This window comes from Pinus tabuliformis, chromosome 6 (genome assembly GCF_031772625.1).
Source record: "Pinus tabuliformis cultivar Carrire ecotype Pingquan chromosome 6, CPIR1, whole genome shotgun sequence".
In the NCBI taxonomy this organism is placed as follows: Eukaryota; Viridiplantae; Streptophyta; class Pinopsida; order Pinales; family Pinaceae; genus Pinus; species Pinus tabuliformis.
The window spans coordinates 1,800,675,044-1,800,690,646 of record NC_142292.1 but is presented as its reverse complement, the minus strand read 5'-3'; positions in this window follow the sequence as shown (position 1 = coordinate 1,800,690,646).

Sequence of the window (15,603 nt, the reverse complement as noted above, 5' to 3'; positions counted from 1 at the left end):
GAGAAATCTTTCGGATGACCATGGGAAATGATGAGTCTTTAGAATATTATGAGGAAAGGTTCCAACTTAGCTATAAACGGGCCAGGTGCACACTTGACCCTGAATCTCTCAAGTTGGTCCTGCTCCGAGGAGTCCCTGAGGACCTTCTAGATACCCTTCACATGCTAGCTGGAGGAGATATTTACCAACTACCTTATGAGGATATAAAGACTGTGTTTAGAAACCACTCTAGGGCAGCGCGGAAAAGAGGTAGGGGAAAGCCACTTTCAGCTAGTACTACCTTCTCCAAGCATGAGTTTGCTAATCAGCTGGAGGACCTCAAAATTGAGGTGAGATAGACCATTGCCATGCAACTTGATACGTTCCGAATCCAACAAAAGAAAGAGAAAGCTGAGAGGGCTTTGGCCATGTTCTTTCCTAGGTGTACAAGGAAGCATCCTAAGAACGAGTGTCCATTACACTCAGTACAGGTATGTTTCGTTTGTGAGGAGGACCACCCCACAAACCAATGCCCAACCTTACCTGGATTTAAAGCCATATACCAAGGGACTGAGGCACCCACTGAACCTCTCTACTTCCTCAACCAAAGGAGGCCGCATGGACCTAGACCTTACCAGCAGGGGATGCAAGGGACATCCCAAGCTTATTATAGCCCCAACCAATATGCTCCTATACCTTCTTGGGGTCCCCCTGCTCATCCTTCCTGGTCTGTGCCTCCTCCATGGTCTTACCCACCTCAATACCATACTCAGCCCACTACTCATTCATTTCACTCACATGTCCAGCCACAGCCTTAGTGGAATGCACCTCAACTGGGGTGGAGGCCCCAGTACAACACTCCTCCTGCCATTTTGCCTCCACCACCTGCTCAACCACAACCATTACGTCCTGCTCCTCCAAGACAACCCAAATGCCTACTCAACTGAACCCAAACCCCAACAACCAACAGGCCCAGTAGGTATATACCAGGGAAACAACATGCCCTACCTATGTTGTGGAGATCCAAGAGATCAACCTGCGATCCAAAAAGACTCTTCCAGATCGCCAACCTCCTCCCCCAGAGGACGAGGAAGATAGACAGGAAAGTGAACCAAAAGCCATTCCACCCTTTCCTGAGAGACTAATAGTAACCACACAACCCAACCCAGAAGAGAATGAGCTTCTGGGAGAACTCAAACAGTTGTGTGTGAGAATATGTTGATGCCTCGAAAATCGCTGCAACAACATTGGGGATAACCACCCGGTCCGGACCTTAGTACAGCTCCTTTTCCGTTTGGAATAGTGGCTCTGACTGGGGATAATGGGACCAGTTTCCCAAAAATGTATAAACGGGATGAATGGATGATTTATAAACTAAGCTAACGGTGAGCGAATAACTAAAACTATTAACACAAATACATAGACTATAATCTGTCCTAGGAACTTATTGAACTTTAAAGTGCAGCGCTTGATGATCTGTGTCTATAAACAGGCATATAGATGACTCTATTTAACAAACATATACATTATTTCATTCATGATTACTATGCTTAAATAGTTAAGAAAAGCGATTAAAGCGATATTGCTACACTTATCATTTATATCATTGACATATACATGATTAAAAAGAAAGGCACATCATAAAACATCCAATAGTGGAATGAATATAGATCTGCTGTTACAGCGCATGCATAAAATCAATAATAGCAAGAATAATCACATAACAATTCATATGAAAGGAATGAATTCAGACATAGATAGAAATACCATATGAGCTGCTTGACACTCCCAATATCAATCGCTACTTGTAATTCTTCATTCAACGCAGAAACATTCTCAACAAAGACAATAGTGCACAATTGCATAAAAAAAAACTTCCTTGTTGAATTAAGAACAACTGGTCCAGTTTCATAAAAGAATATTGACTGAAGCACAATAGTGCAAACTTTAGTCTTTAAGTCTTGTACAAAACTTTACGACCCTTTCCAAAACAATGAAAGGGTCTATAAATACTAAATTAATCTAAATATCTAATAAACTGAAATCCTACTAAATCGGTATCAATAAATTTTGATCCTATTTTCCTCAGCGATATGGCACTCGGCGGCATGATTCATCAAGTAGGTTGCTTGCCTTTAAATCTGAGCTAACTTATCGCAAGCATTAGCTCTACTTCAGGAGGTTTGTTGAGGCGCGAACTGAGCTGGGCGGCATAGGTGGCATCCTGAATATCGGGAATCATATACCCAATTGCATCTGTTACGCACTTAAGGGCGGCTCTCTGTGTATGCGGCTTTACTAGGAAGAACCAATATGTGTCCCAGGTTAAACTGTTAATCCCAGCGATTAATCTCCCTTTTTCCTCTAAATCAGGATAACATGATTGCTCCAATGTCTTCGTTGTTGTCAACTGTCCTGGTGTGCATTGGGAGATCATGTTTGATAAGTAGAGAGTGTTATTAACTAACTCAACTAAATTGCTAGAAGTTGATTTACATCTTGAAGCTGCTCTCTCTGCTTTCATTAACTAGGACTACCATTCTGTGAAGAGTATATCTTTATGTGGTTCTAGGATCCTGGGCAAATTCACCGCTTGTCCTTGATCAGAATCTTGCCAGTCAAGAAATGCAGCTATGGTTTCCTCGGCTTGATCCAATTCAGTTCTGGCCTTTCCTACTTGCTTAATTATGGATGCCGTTAGTTCACACAGTCGCTCTGCCTGGGTGATTTGTTGACACAGAATCCTAATTTGAGATATTAATGCAGTGTTTATTTGTAATGCTTCTACTCTAAATTCAGCCACTTGTGGAACGCCCTTTGTCTTTTCAACCTGTGCTGATAATTGAGCGATTTGCTCATCCTTTGTTTTCAGCATTAATTCATTCGCGGCCTTTAATTGTGCCAATGCCTCTGATAATTCCTTCTGTTTCTGGATCGCGCTTTGGTCGACCCTTTGCTTTTCTGCCTGCAATTGTTGAGTTAGTTGACTTTTCGCTTGCTGTTGTGTCAACAATTGCTGCTCTGCCTGCTCTGCCTTCTGCTTTGTCTCAGCTAACTCTGCCTGTAATGAGAAAATCTCTTGATCCTTGGTTTTCAGTAGAATACTTACCTCTGATGCCTTATCAATTGCCGCTGCTGAATAGGCTCCCGAATACTGCGACAGTTTTGTCAGGTCATCGGAGGGATCAAATTCCTCCTTCCAAACCACATTGCCTGTAACAGTTTGTTCTGGGAAAAGGGAAGGTTGATCAGTCCTTCTTCTTTTCCTTTGTCGCTTAACCACTGCTTTATGCCTTGGGCTGTAGAAGACATCCAGGGGAGGAATATCTTCTACCTGCAAAATGATTTGGTCGGAGGGGTCCTTTGGTATTATCTCAACGTCTTTAGAAATGGGTGGGCCACTGGTTCCACTTAGAACCTGAGGTGAAGTGATTTCTGGTGTGTCCATTGTCTTGGAAGTGTCTGTATCTTTTGAACATTCCAAACCACTGATGATGGAATCAAATTGCTTCCATTCCTGGAGCAATTTAGGGTCAATACGAGTATCTATATTGACATCAATGGTGGTTTGTTTTTGCTTTTCGGCTTGGGACTCCTTCCGCACTTTTTCCTGTTCTCTCTTCTGTTGTTCTTCTTGTTCTTTCTTTTGCTTTTCCTCTTTCTCTCTTCTCTGTTTTTCCTCCTGCGCTCTCTTCTGATTTTCTTCTTTTTATTTTCTCTGCCTTTCCTCTTGTTCTCTCCTCTGCTTTTCCTCCTGTTCTTTCTTATGATCCTTTGTTATAACCGGAGGTTCCTTTGACTGTTGCCGACCAGGCTCGCTTGATGATGTCGCTGGGGTTGTTGCTAGTAAATCTAGAGGCAGAGTTTGCAACCTCTGTTCTCTAAGTTTATTAAATTCAATCAACCCTTCATCATTATATTTTGCTTTGGCGAATTCTTTAACCTGATTTATTGACTCAGCTGAAGAGAACAGGTCGTCAAACATATCTTCCTTATGGTCAAATCTTGTCAATTTGGCCTGTTCTAGTGCATTATAGATAACTTTGTTTGGATCAAATGGCCTATTTGGGATAGTCGCCAGAGTTAAGGATTGAATCTTTGTGGCTTCCTTTTCTGCATGTTTAAGATCATGCAGAGTGTAGACACCACACCTCAAGGGAAAAGAGGGCTAGCTCTTCTTCTTTTCCTTCTTGAGAGTCTGTGTAACACTCTCCGCCATAATCTGGTAAGCGATTTCCCTTGCCAGCAGTTTATCAAGTATGTATAAAGGGAGGACATGAGGGTCGGCTTGGCTACCGAAAACTCTTATGTAGGTAAATCTCTCCTCTCCAAACCATCTACCTATTGCGGTTAAATCAAATCCGGCTTGATAAGAAATCTTGGGAGCAGGTTTATCGAAAATGGAATAATAAATAGGCAACATAAAGCCATTACAGACTTGGTATAGATGATGTTTATAAGAATATTTCCACAATTTCTGATGATATATATGAATAGGCATGGGGTCTTGTGCAGTCCACCTCCAGCCGAGTACAGGGAATTCAGAGTTAAAACACAGGGTATCTAGAATATAGGCACTGTAGTAGAATGGGGGAATTACCCTTTTAGAAATACGGGTCTTGCTCCTAAACTCAAGCACAGCTGTTGCTAATTTGTCTGAGAGGATAGTGGCCCAATCCATAATTACACTGTTGCATGCTGCTTCCATTAGGGGAACCATTTCTATGGTGAAATTAGCAGAGTCATGCAATCCCCACAATCTACACATCATTATCCCAGCATAGCAATAAGGAGAGGACAGGGAATCAACTGAGTACTTACTAGACGACTCATGTTTGTGCTTGGCCGGATTTTGTCTCCAATCCCGGATGGGTTCGAATTCAACTTCATTTTCGTTTGCGAATTTCTCCAGGAATGCCTTATTATATATCTTCTCTGGCTCGGGAAAATGATACATTTGCCTTAGATCATCCGCCCTGAATGACCCGAAAATTCTCCCGTCTCTGGTACTGAAGGTTCTATCCAGGATTGGGATTTCTTCAATCGCCCATCGCACTACGTCTGTGTATGGGAGAATTTGCTCCCTGGCTGCTATCCTATGAAGGAAAGAGTCTGCTAAGTCCTTGAGAGTACCCTCAGATTTCCGAGTTAAATCCACAGTATCTTCTACTGTTGTCACTGCTGCTTCTTCGGCTTCAATAAGGTTGTAGGTACCTTGCCAAGTGACTCTAATGAGACCCGTACATGTAGTATCAGATATTAGTCCCTTCTTTTTGTCCACGATAGCTTGTCCTGCAGCTGGTGTAGCGGAAGCGCCTATGGTCTTCTTGGATTTCTTCCCCATTTTGCTTGAGCTTTCTCCTTTGGATGAATTCTGCACAGAGGGGAAAATAAACGTAACACAGAGATATGCCAATGAAAATCCAATCTGGGAAAGATATATTGATCAAAGCGTGCTGAGAGATTAACTCTTAAAAGTGGCCGCGGATACAATCCATGGGAAGATCTTACAATTACATTAAATGGTCGTTTAAAACCTGCCACCCCTTAAATGCCCATTATACCATTATTTGGCCGAATGACCCATTTAAGCATGCTATGGATGTTTTGGCGGTTGGGCGCAAGTGCATCATTGCTTAGTAGATTAAGCTTTAAATATGATTTGATCATAATATCCCTCCATTTAACGGCTTTTTTGAAATCCGCGCTATATCATAATCGGGCGTCGGGAACACTTAAATCCTTATGTTGACAATTTTGAAACCCTGATCGCCGATAGCGATATCGCATCGCATCGGGAGAATTGGTATTATATAAACATATGGATAGCATACCGCCGATCGCCGATAGCGAAATCGCATCACATCGGGGTGAATGGGCATAACAATGTGCATATATAGTGTATCGCTGATTTCCGATTGCGATATCGCATCGCATCGGGGGTATGACCTGGGCGCCTTATTATTGTGCATAGGATATTGCCGATTGCCGATTGCGATATCCCATCGCATCGGGGTGAAAGGCTTAGGGTGCTTTAAGACTGCGTATAGAGTATCGCCGATAGCCGATAGCGATATCGCATCGGCGGGAACCCATATGTCACTTGTTTGTGTTTTCTATGTCATTGCGATATGCGATCTTGCGATCGCTTTATCACAATGATAAAAGATTGTTTTATTTGATCAAAAATGGGTTTTTCAAAAGGCTTTTTAATAATGTTTTCATTTGGTTATCGGACCTTTTTGAAAAATACAATATTGATACCAATTAAACTCTAAAGGGACCCATTTCATATGATAATTTTGTAAATAAACATGATATGAATCGGATACCACTAATGTTTTGGATGTTGAAGGAGTACTAGAAGTTGAAGGCTGGTTTTGGGGAACTGCTACAGGTGATTTCTTTGCAGGTGTTTTTTCTTTGGTTGTAGCAGCACCAGCACTCCTTTTCTTTGACGTTACCTGAACAGGTTCAGAAGTACTTTTGCTCCTAGTAGTGACTGGGAACGCTTCTTCTTCATTATCGGTATCGGAGTTGGGGAGTATAAAATCCCACATTCCATGACATTCCACTACTTCTTCCTCATCATCAGTTGGTAAGATCGTTTCCTCTTCCTCTTCTTCTTCTTGCTCTGAATCTGCATTAGATATGACATTTGGTGGCTTTGATTCATTTCTCTTATAAGTCCTAAAGGGTCTTTTGGTTGAGGTTTCGGCTACCTGTTTCTTAATCTCAACCATTTCATTTGATAAAGTTTTTAGGAATTTTTGCAAACCTTCCATGTCATATGGGTATTTTTGGGTCTTCTTCCTTGAGTCATCTTTAAAAGAGACTTTCTTGGCTTTTCTGTTTTCCAGAGCAGCTTTCTTCTCTAGAGCATTGATGCGTTTTTCCACAGCAAGTGCTTCTCTCATGTTTTCAGCTAAGGTAGGTTTCCCAGCCCTGTCTACAAAAATGGCTATATTGGCAGGTAGGGCGGTGATATACCATTCGCTTCGAATTTGTTCACTTGGTTTGGAGGCTGTAGGGATTTTATTCAGGAGTTTATTCAAGCGGGCATTAAATTCCTTAATTGGTTCCCTATGCTCTATTCTCAGATTGGAGAGATCGTTTATTAGGGTAGCCAAAGACCTATCATCTCCATATTTGGTAAGAAACTGCTCTTGGCAAGTGTTCCAACTGGTAATGGAACCAGAGGGTAAAGAGAAATACCAGGATCCTGGTGATCCTTGCAAGGTGTAAGGGAAAAGTCTAACAACAACATCTTGTTCTGTTACTCCTTTCAAGTTGACTGATAACATGAAATTATTAATGTGTTCCTCAGCCTAGGTTCCATCATCTAGATTAAACTTGGGTAGCCATTTTTCAGGATAATCTGGTAATGGATGCAATGGTGCAGGCATATTGACTGCACCAGGTCTGGTCCATGGATCTACCATTATAATAGAAGTAGTGGTTGATACCACCACTGGAACTCCAGATGTTTGGGAAGGAAATAATGTTGAGGAGTGAGCAGGTTGGGATGTTGAAGCTTCTAATCCCTTGTGAACAACAATATGTAATGGGGGAGTGGATGGTTGACTTTGCAGATGGGAAGTTGAAATGGAGGATGTGGATGAAAGCTCTCCACTGTCAGATTCTTCAGTATATTTCTTCGCCTTTTTCGTTATGGGTAAAGGGAACTCAGTGGGTTCAATATCGAGCTTTTCGCTCTGAAGTCTGGTGAGAGGATGAGATAAATTGAACTGCGAAGTCGCACTGCTTTGTGATACCTCAAATTTCTGTGGTGAAATCGAGAAGCTCTGAAGTTTGTGGATAAGAGACTGGACTTCAAGTGATTCAAGACTTAATTGTTCTGGAGTATGATGGGTTTGAGCAGTGGTAGTTGATTCCTCTTCTTCTTGTTTGGATACTGGAGAACCAGCATGCGAATGAGAAATTTGAGGGGATTCAGAGGGAGATTTACTCTTAGAATGGCTTGCAGATTTGGGTTTGCTTTCCATTCACAGTCAGGCCCTCCTTCTAGCGCCAAAAATGTTGATGCCTCGAAAATCACTGCAACAACATTGGGGATAACCACCCGGTCCGGACCTTAGTACAGCTCCTTTTCCGTTTGGAATAGTGGCTCCGACTGGGGATAATGGGACCAGTTTCCCAAAAATGTATAAACGGGATGAATGGATGATTTATAAACTAAGCTAACGGTGAGCGAATAACTAAAACTATTAACACAAATACATAGACTATAATCTGTCCCAGGAACTTATTGAACTTTAAAGTGCAGCGCTTGATGATCTGTGTCTATAAACAGGCATATAGATAACTCTATTTAACAGACATAGACATTATTTCATTCATGATTACTATGCTTAAATAGTTAAGCAAAGCGATTAAAGCGATATTGCTACACTTATCATTTATATCATTGACATATACATGATTAAAAAGAAAGGCACATCATAAAATATCCAATAGTGGAATGAATATAGATCTGTTGTTACAGCGCATGCATAAAATCAATAATAGCAAGAATAATCACATAACAATTCATATGAAAGGAATGAATTCAGACATAGATAGAAATACCATATGAGCTGCTTGACACTCCCAATATCAATCGCTACTTGTAATTCTTCCTTCAACGCAGAAACATTCTCAACAAAGACAATAGTGCACAATTGCATAAAAAAAAACTTCCTTGTTGAATTAAGAACAACTGGTCCAGTTTCATAAAAGAATATTGACTGAAGCACAATAGTGAAAGCTTCAGTCTTTAAGTCTGGTACAAAACTTTACGACCCTTTCCAAAACAATGAAAGGGTCTATAAATACTAAATTAATCTAAATATCTAATAAACTGAAATCCTACTAAATCAGTATCAATAAATTTTGATCCTATTTTCCTCAGCGATCTGGCACTCGGCGGCATGATTCATCAAGTAGGTTGCGTGCCTTTAAATCTGAGCTGACTTATCGCAAGCATTGGTTCTACTTCAGGAGGTTTGTTGAGGCATGAACTGAGCTGGGCGGCATAGGTGGCATCCTGAATATCGGGAATCATATACCCGATTGCATCTATTAGGCACTTAATGGCGGCTCTCTGTGTATGCGGCTTTACCAGGAAGAACCAATATGTGTCCCAGGTTAAACTGTTAATCCCAGCGATTAATCTCCCTTTTTCCTCTAAATCAGGATAACATGATTGCTCCAATGTCTTCGTTGTTGTCAACTGTCCTGGTGTGCATTGGGAGATCATGTTTGATAAGTAGAGAGTGTTATTAACTAACTCAACTAAATTGCTAGAAGTTGATTTACATCTTGAAGCTGCTCTCTCTGCTTTCATTAACTGGGACTGCCATTCTGTGAAGAGTATATCTTTATGTGGTTCTAGGATCCTGGGCAAATTCGCCGCTTGTCCTTGATCAGAATCTTGCCAGTCAAGAAATGCAGCTATGCTTTCCTCGGCTTGATCCAATTCAGTTCTGGCCTTTTCTACTTGCTTATTTATGGATGCCGTTAGTTCACACAGTGGCTCTGCCTGGGCGATTTGTTGACACAGAAGCCTAATTTGAGATATTAATGCAGTGTTTATTTGTAATGCTTCTGCTCTAAATTCAGCCACTTATGGAATGCCCTTTGTTTTTTCAACCTGTGCTGATAATTGAGCGATTTGCTCATCCTTTGTTTTCAGCATTAATTCATTCGCGGCCTTTAATTGTGCCAATGCCTCTGATAATTCCTTTTGTTTCTAGATCGCACTTTGGTCGACCCTTTGCTTTTATGCTTGCAATTGTTGAGTTAGTTGACTGTTCGCTTGCTGTTGTGTCAACAATTGCTGCTCTGCCTGCTCTGCCTTCTGCTTTGTCTCAGCTAACTCTGCGTGTAATGAGAAAATCTCTTGATCCTTGGTTTTCAGTAGAAGACTTACCTCTGATGCCTTATCAATTGTCACTGCTGAATAGGCTCCCGCATACTGCGACAGTTTTGTCAGGTCGTCGGAGGGATCAAATTCCTCCTTCCAAACCACATTGCCCTTAACAGTTTGTTCTGGGAAAAGGGAAGGTTGATCAGTCCTTCTTCTTTTCCTTTGTCGCTTAACCACTGCTTTATGCCTTGGGCTGTAGAAGACATCCATGGGAGGAATATCTTCTACCTGCAAAATGATTTGGTCGGAGGGGTCCTTTGGTATTATCTCAACGTCTTTAGAAATGGGTGGGCCGCTGGTTCCACTTAAAACCTAAGGTGAAGTGATTTCTGGTGTGTCCGTTGTCTTGGAAGTGTCTGTATCTTTTGAACATTCCAACCCACTGATGATGGAATCAAATTGCTTCCATTCCTGGAGCAATTTAGGGTCAATACGAGTATATATATTGACATCAATGGTGGTTTGTTTTTGCTTTTCGGCTTGGGACTCCTTCCGCACTTTTTCCTGTTCTCTCTTCTGCTGTTCTTCTTGTTCTTTCTTTTGCCTTTCCTCATGCTCTTTCTTTTGCTTTTCCTCTTTCTCTCTTCTCTGTTTTTCCTCCTGCGCTCTCTTCTGCTTTTCTTCTTTTTCTTTTCTCTGCCTTTCCTCTTGTTCTCTCCTCTGCTTTCCTCCTGTTCTTTCTTATGATCCTTTGTTATAACCGAAGGTTCCTTTGACTATTGCCAACCAGGCTCGCTTGATGATGTCGCTGGGGTTGTTGCTAGTAAATCTAGAGGCAGAGTTTGCAACCTCTGTTCTCTAAGTTTATTAAATTTAGTCAACCCTTCATCATTATATTTCGCTTTGGCGAATTCTTTAACCTGATTTATTGACTCAGCTGAAGAGAACAGGTCATCAAACATATCTTCCTTATGGTCAAATCTTGTCAATTTGGCCTGTTCTAGTGCATTATAGACAACTTTGTTTGGATCAAATGGCCTATTTGGGATAGTCGCCAGAGTTAAGGATTGAATCTTTGTGGCTTCCTTTTCTGCATGTTTAAGATCATGCAGAGTGTAGACACCATACCTCAAGGGAAAAGAGGGCCAACCCTTCTTTTCCTTCTTGAGAGTCTGTGTAACACTCTCTACCATAATCTGGTAAGTGATTTCCCTTGCCAGTAGTTTATCAGGTATGTATAAAGGGAGGATATGAGGGTCGGCTTGGCTACCGAAAACTCTTATGTAGGTAAATCTCTCCTCTCCAAACCATCTACCTATTGCGGTTAAATCAAATCCGGCTTGATAAGAAATCTTGGGAGCAGGTTTATCGAAAATGGAATAATAAATAGGCAACATAAAGCCATTACAGACTTGGTATAGATGATGTTTATAAGAAGATTTCCACAATTTCTGATGATATATATGAATAGGCATGGGGTCTTGTGCAGTCCACCTCCAGCCGAGTACGGGGAATTCAGAGTTAAAACACAGGGTATCTAGAATATAGGCACTGTAGTAGAATGGGGGAATTACCCTTTCAGAAATACGGGTCTTGCTTCTAAACTCAAGCACAGCTATTGCTAATTTGTTTGAGAGGATAGTGGCCCAATCCATAATTACACTGTTGCATGCTGCTTCCATTAGGGGAACCATTTCTATGGTGAAATTAGCAGAGTCATGCAATCCCCACAATCTACACATCATTATCCCAGCATAGCAATAAGGAGAGGACAGGGAATCAACTGAGTACTTACTAGACGACTCATGTTTGTGCTTGTCCGGATTTTGTCTCCAATCCCGGATGGGTTCGGATTCAACTTCATTTTCGTTTGCGAATTTCTCCAGGAATGCCTTATTATATATCTTCTCTGGCTCGGGAAAATGATACATTTGCCTTAGATCATCCGCCCTGAATGACCCGAAAATTCTCCCGTCTCTGGTACTGAAGGTTCTATCCAGGATTGGGATTTCTTTAATCGCCCATCACACTACGTCTGTGTATGGGAGAATTTGCTCCCTAGCTGCTATCCTGTGAAGGAAAGAGTCTGCTAAGTCCTTGAGAGTACCCTCAGATTTCCAAGTTAAATCCACAGTAGCTTCTACTGTTGTCACTGCTGGTTCTTCAGCTTCAATCAGGTTGTAGGTACCTTGCCAAGTAACTCTAACGAGACCCGTACATGTAGTATCAGATATCAGTCCCTTCTTTTTATCCACGACAGCTTGTCCTGCAACTGGTGTAGCGGAAGCACCTGTGCTCTTCTTAGATTTCTTCCCCATTTTGCTTGAGCTTTCTCCTTTGGATGAATTCTGCACAGAGGGGAAAATAAACGTAACACAGAGATATGCCAATGAAAATCCAATCTGGGAAAGATATATTGATCAAAGCGTGCTGAGAGATTAACTCTTAAAAGTGGCCGCAGATATAATCCATGGGAAGATCTTACAATTACATTAAATGGCCGTTTAAAACCTGTCGCCCCTTAAATGCCCATTATACCATTATTTGGCCGAATGACCCGTTTAAGCGTGCTATGGATGTTTTGGCGGTTGGGCGCAGGTGCATCATTGCTTAGCAGATTAAGCTTTAAATATGATTTGATCATAATATCCCTCCATTTAACAGATTTTTTTAAATCCGCGCTATATCATAATCGGGCGTCGGGAACACTTAAATCCTTATGTTGACAATTTTGAAACCCTGATCGCCGATAGCGATATCGCATCGCATCGGGAGAATTGGTATTATATAAACATATGGATAGCATACCACCAATCGCCGATAGCAAAATCGCATCGCATCGGGGTGAATGGGCATAACAATGTGCATATATAGTGTATCACCGATTGCCGATTGTGATATCGCATCGCATCAGGGGTATGACCTGGGCGCCTTATTATTATGCATAGATATTGTCGATTGCTGATTGCGATATCCCATCGCATCGGGGTGAAATGCTTGGGGTGCTTTAAGACTGTGTATAGAGTATCGTCGATAGCCGATAGCGATATCGCATCGGCGGGAACCCATATGTCACTTGTTTGTGTTTTCTATGTCATTGCGATATGCGATCTTGCGATCGCTTTATCGCAATGATAAAAGATTGTTTTATTTGATCAAAAATGGGTTTTTAAAAAGGCTTTTTAATCATGTTTTCATTTGGTTATCAGACCTTTTTGAACAATACAATATTGATACCAATTAAACTCTAAAGGGACCCATTTCATATGATAATTTTGTAAATAAACATGATATGAAATGGGGGGTTGTTGTAGGGCACAACAGAATACCACTTCTCCAAGCCATCAAGGATGTACCAATATACAACAAATTGGTTAAGGAAAAGTGTTTCAGGCACCCAGGCAGGCGAAAAAGAGATGCCTCAACTATCAATGTCATAGGACAATTGTTTGATCTTATGTTGGGGCAAGTAATCTGTCCAAAGTATTTGGATCCTGGGAGTCCTGTAGTTGATGTCCACATCAATGGCACCATCATACCCCACACCTTGATTGATTTAGGGGCTGCCATCAATGTGATTACCAGGGATACCATGCTCAAACTCAACCTTCAGAGTTACTTAAGAAAGACCTCGACAGTCCTACAGTTGGCAGATCGCTCCATCGTGACTCCCGAAGGGATTGTGGAGGATGTCTTGGTCTCTATTGACTCTTGGGAGTATCCTGCGGACTTCTTGGTTCTTTAACCAAAGGCAAAGCTTACTGGATACCCCCTTATTTTGGGAAGGCCTTGGTTAGCCACTGCGGATGCTTATATAGGCTGCCGAGCAGGAAACATGACCATCAAAAATGGTCTCATGTCCAAGCGGCTAGTCCTATACCCTCCTGCCCAACCTCTATTAGAGCATGACTTACCACTTTGGTTGGAAGAGGAAGAAGAGGATGAGGTGTACTCTGCACCCTTGTGCACCTTAGAAACCACCAGGGGAGGTCCTCAAACAGAAGATGATTTGATTGAGACCTTGATTCAGAATCTGCCTCCCAGTGTATTGTCTTTAGAGGAATTGGTGGAGGATACTCAAGCCAGTACCTTAGTGGACCTCTGTGTGACTGATCCAACCTCTCCCAAAGTTAAGAATGTGGAGTTTGGCCCTGAGAGAACTTTAAAGATCAGCTCCTCCCTATATCCTTCCCAGGAAAAGGAGCTGTGTAGCTTGCTGGCCAGTCATCTAGATGCTTTTGCTTGGAGCTATAAGGAGATGAAAGGATTCCATCCTTCGGTCTGTACCCATCATGTTTACATTAAAGAAGATTGTAAACCGGTCAGGCAACCTCAGAGGAGAATGAATCCAACCCTTAAGGACATTGTCAAAGAAGAATTGCAAAAATTGTTGGATGCAGGATTCATCTACCCCATCTCGGACAGCAAATGGGTTTCCCCTCTAGTGTTGGTTCCCAAGAAAAATGGGAAGTGGAGAATCTGTGTGGACTACAGAGAACTGAACAAAGCCACCAAGAAAGACCATTTCCCTCTACCTTTCATAGATCAAGTGTTGGATGGACTGGCAGGAAAGAAGTTTTTCTCTTTCCTAGATGGGTTTAGCGGGTATAATCATATCCAAATCAGTCCGGAAGACCAAGATAAGACCACCTTCACTTTTCCCTGGGGTACCTTTGCTTACCGAGTCCTTCCCTTTGGGCTATGCAACGCTCCTGCCACTTTCCAAAGAGCAGTATTGAGCATCTTTTCGGAGTTGGTCCATGATTCGGTGGAAATCTATATGGATGACTTCACTCCTTATGGGTCCAACTTCCAAGAAGCATTGTCCAATCTGGGAAAAGTTCTAACCAAGTGCATTGAGATGAACCTATCCCTTAGTCCTGAAAAATGTGAATTCCTGATGACTGAAGGGACCGTGCTAGGACATACCATTTCTCGCCAAGGATTACAGGTGGATCCCAATAAAATTCCTCTCATCAAAAAGGTTCCACCTCCTCAGAAGGTAAGAGATGTTCGAAGTTTCTTAGGCTTAGCAGGATATTAGAGAAGATTCATTAAAGACTTCAGTAAGCTAGCCTCGCCATTGTTTGGCCTCTTAGCAAAAGATGTTGAGTTCAAATGGACGGACGACTGTCAAAGGACTCTGAATGAATTAAAGGATAAGTTGGTGTCCACCCCAATCTTGAGAGGTCCAAACTGGGCCCTACCTCTCCACATCCACATTGATGCCTCGAACAAAGCCATAGGGGCAGCCTTAGGACAAGTTGAACAAAAACTTCCATATGCCATATACTTTGTCAGCAAAAATTTATCCAAGGCAGAAATGAATTATACTGTAACTGAGAAAGAGTTCTTGGCCGTGGTCCATGCCCTAAACAAGTTCCGACACTACATCACTGGCTATCAAACATTTGTACATACTGATCATGCTGCAATTAGATATTTAATGAATAAACCAGATGTGAATGCTCGTATTATTAGATGGTTAGTTTTTGTTGCAGCAGTTTGATTTGACTATCGTTGACAAACCAGGTAAAGAAAATGTTGTTGCTGACTTCTTGTCTAGATTGGATTTACCTGCAGGTGAAGATGGAACAGTGGATGACCAGATGCCGGATGAACATCTGTTTTCTATGTCAGTACTCTCTCCATGGTTTGCTGACATAGCAAACTACCTGGTCTCAGCACAGTTCCCTCCGCATCTATCCTCAAAAGAGAAGAGCAGAATTGTGAGGAAAAGTGCCTCATTCACTTGG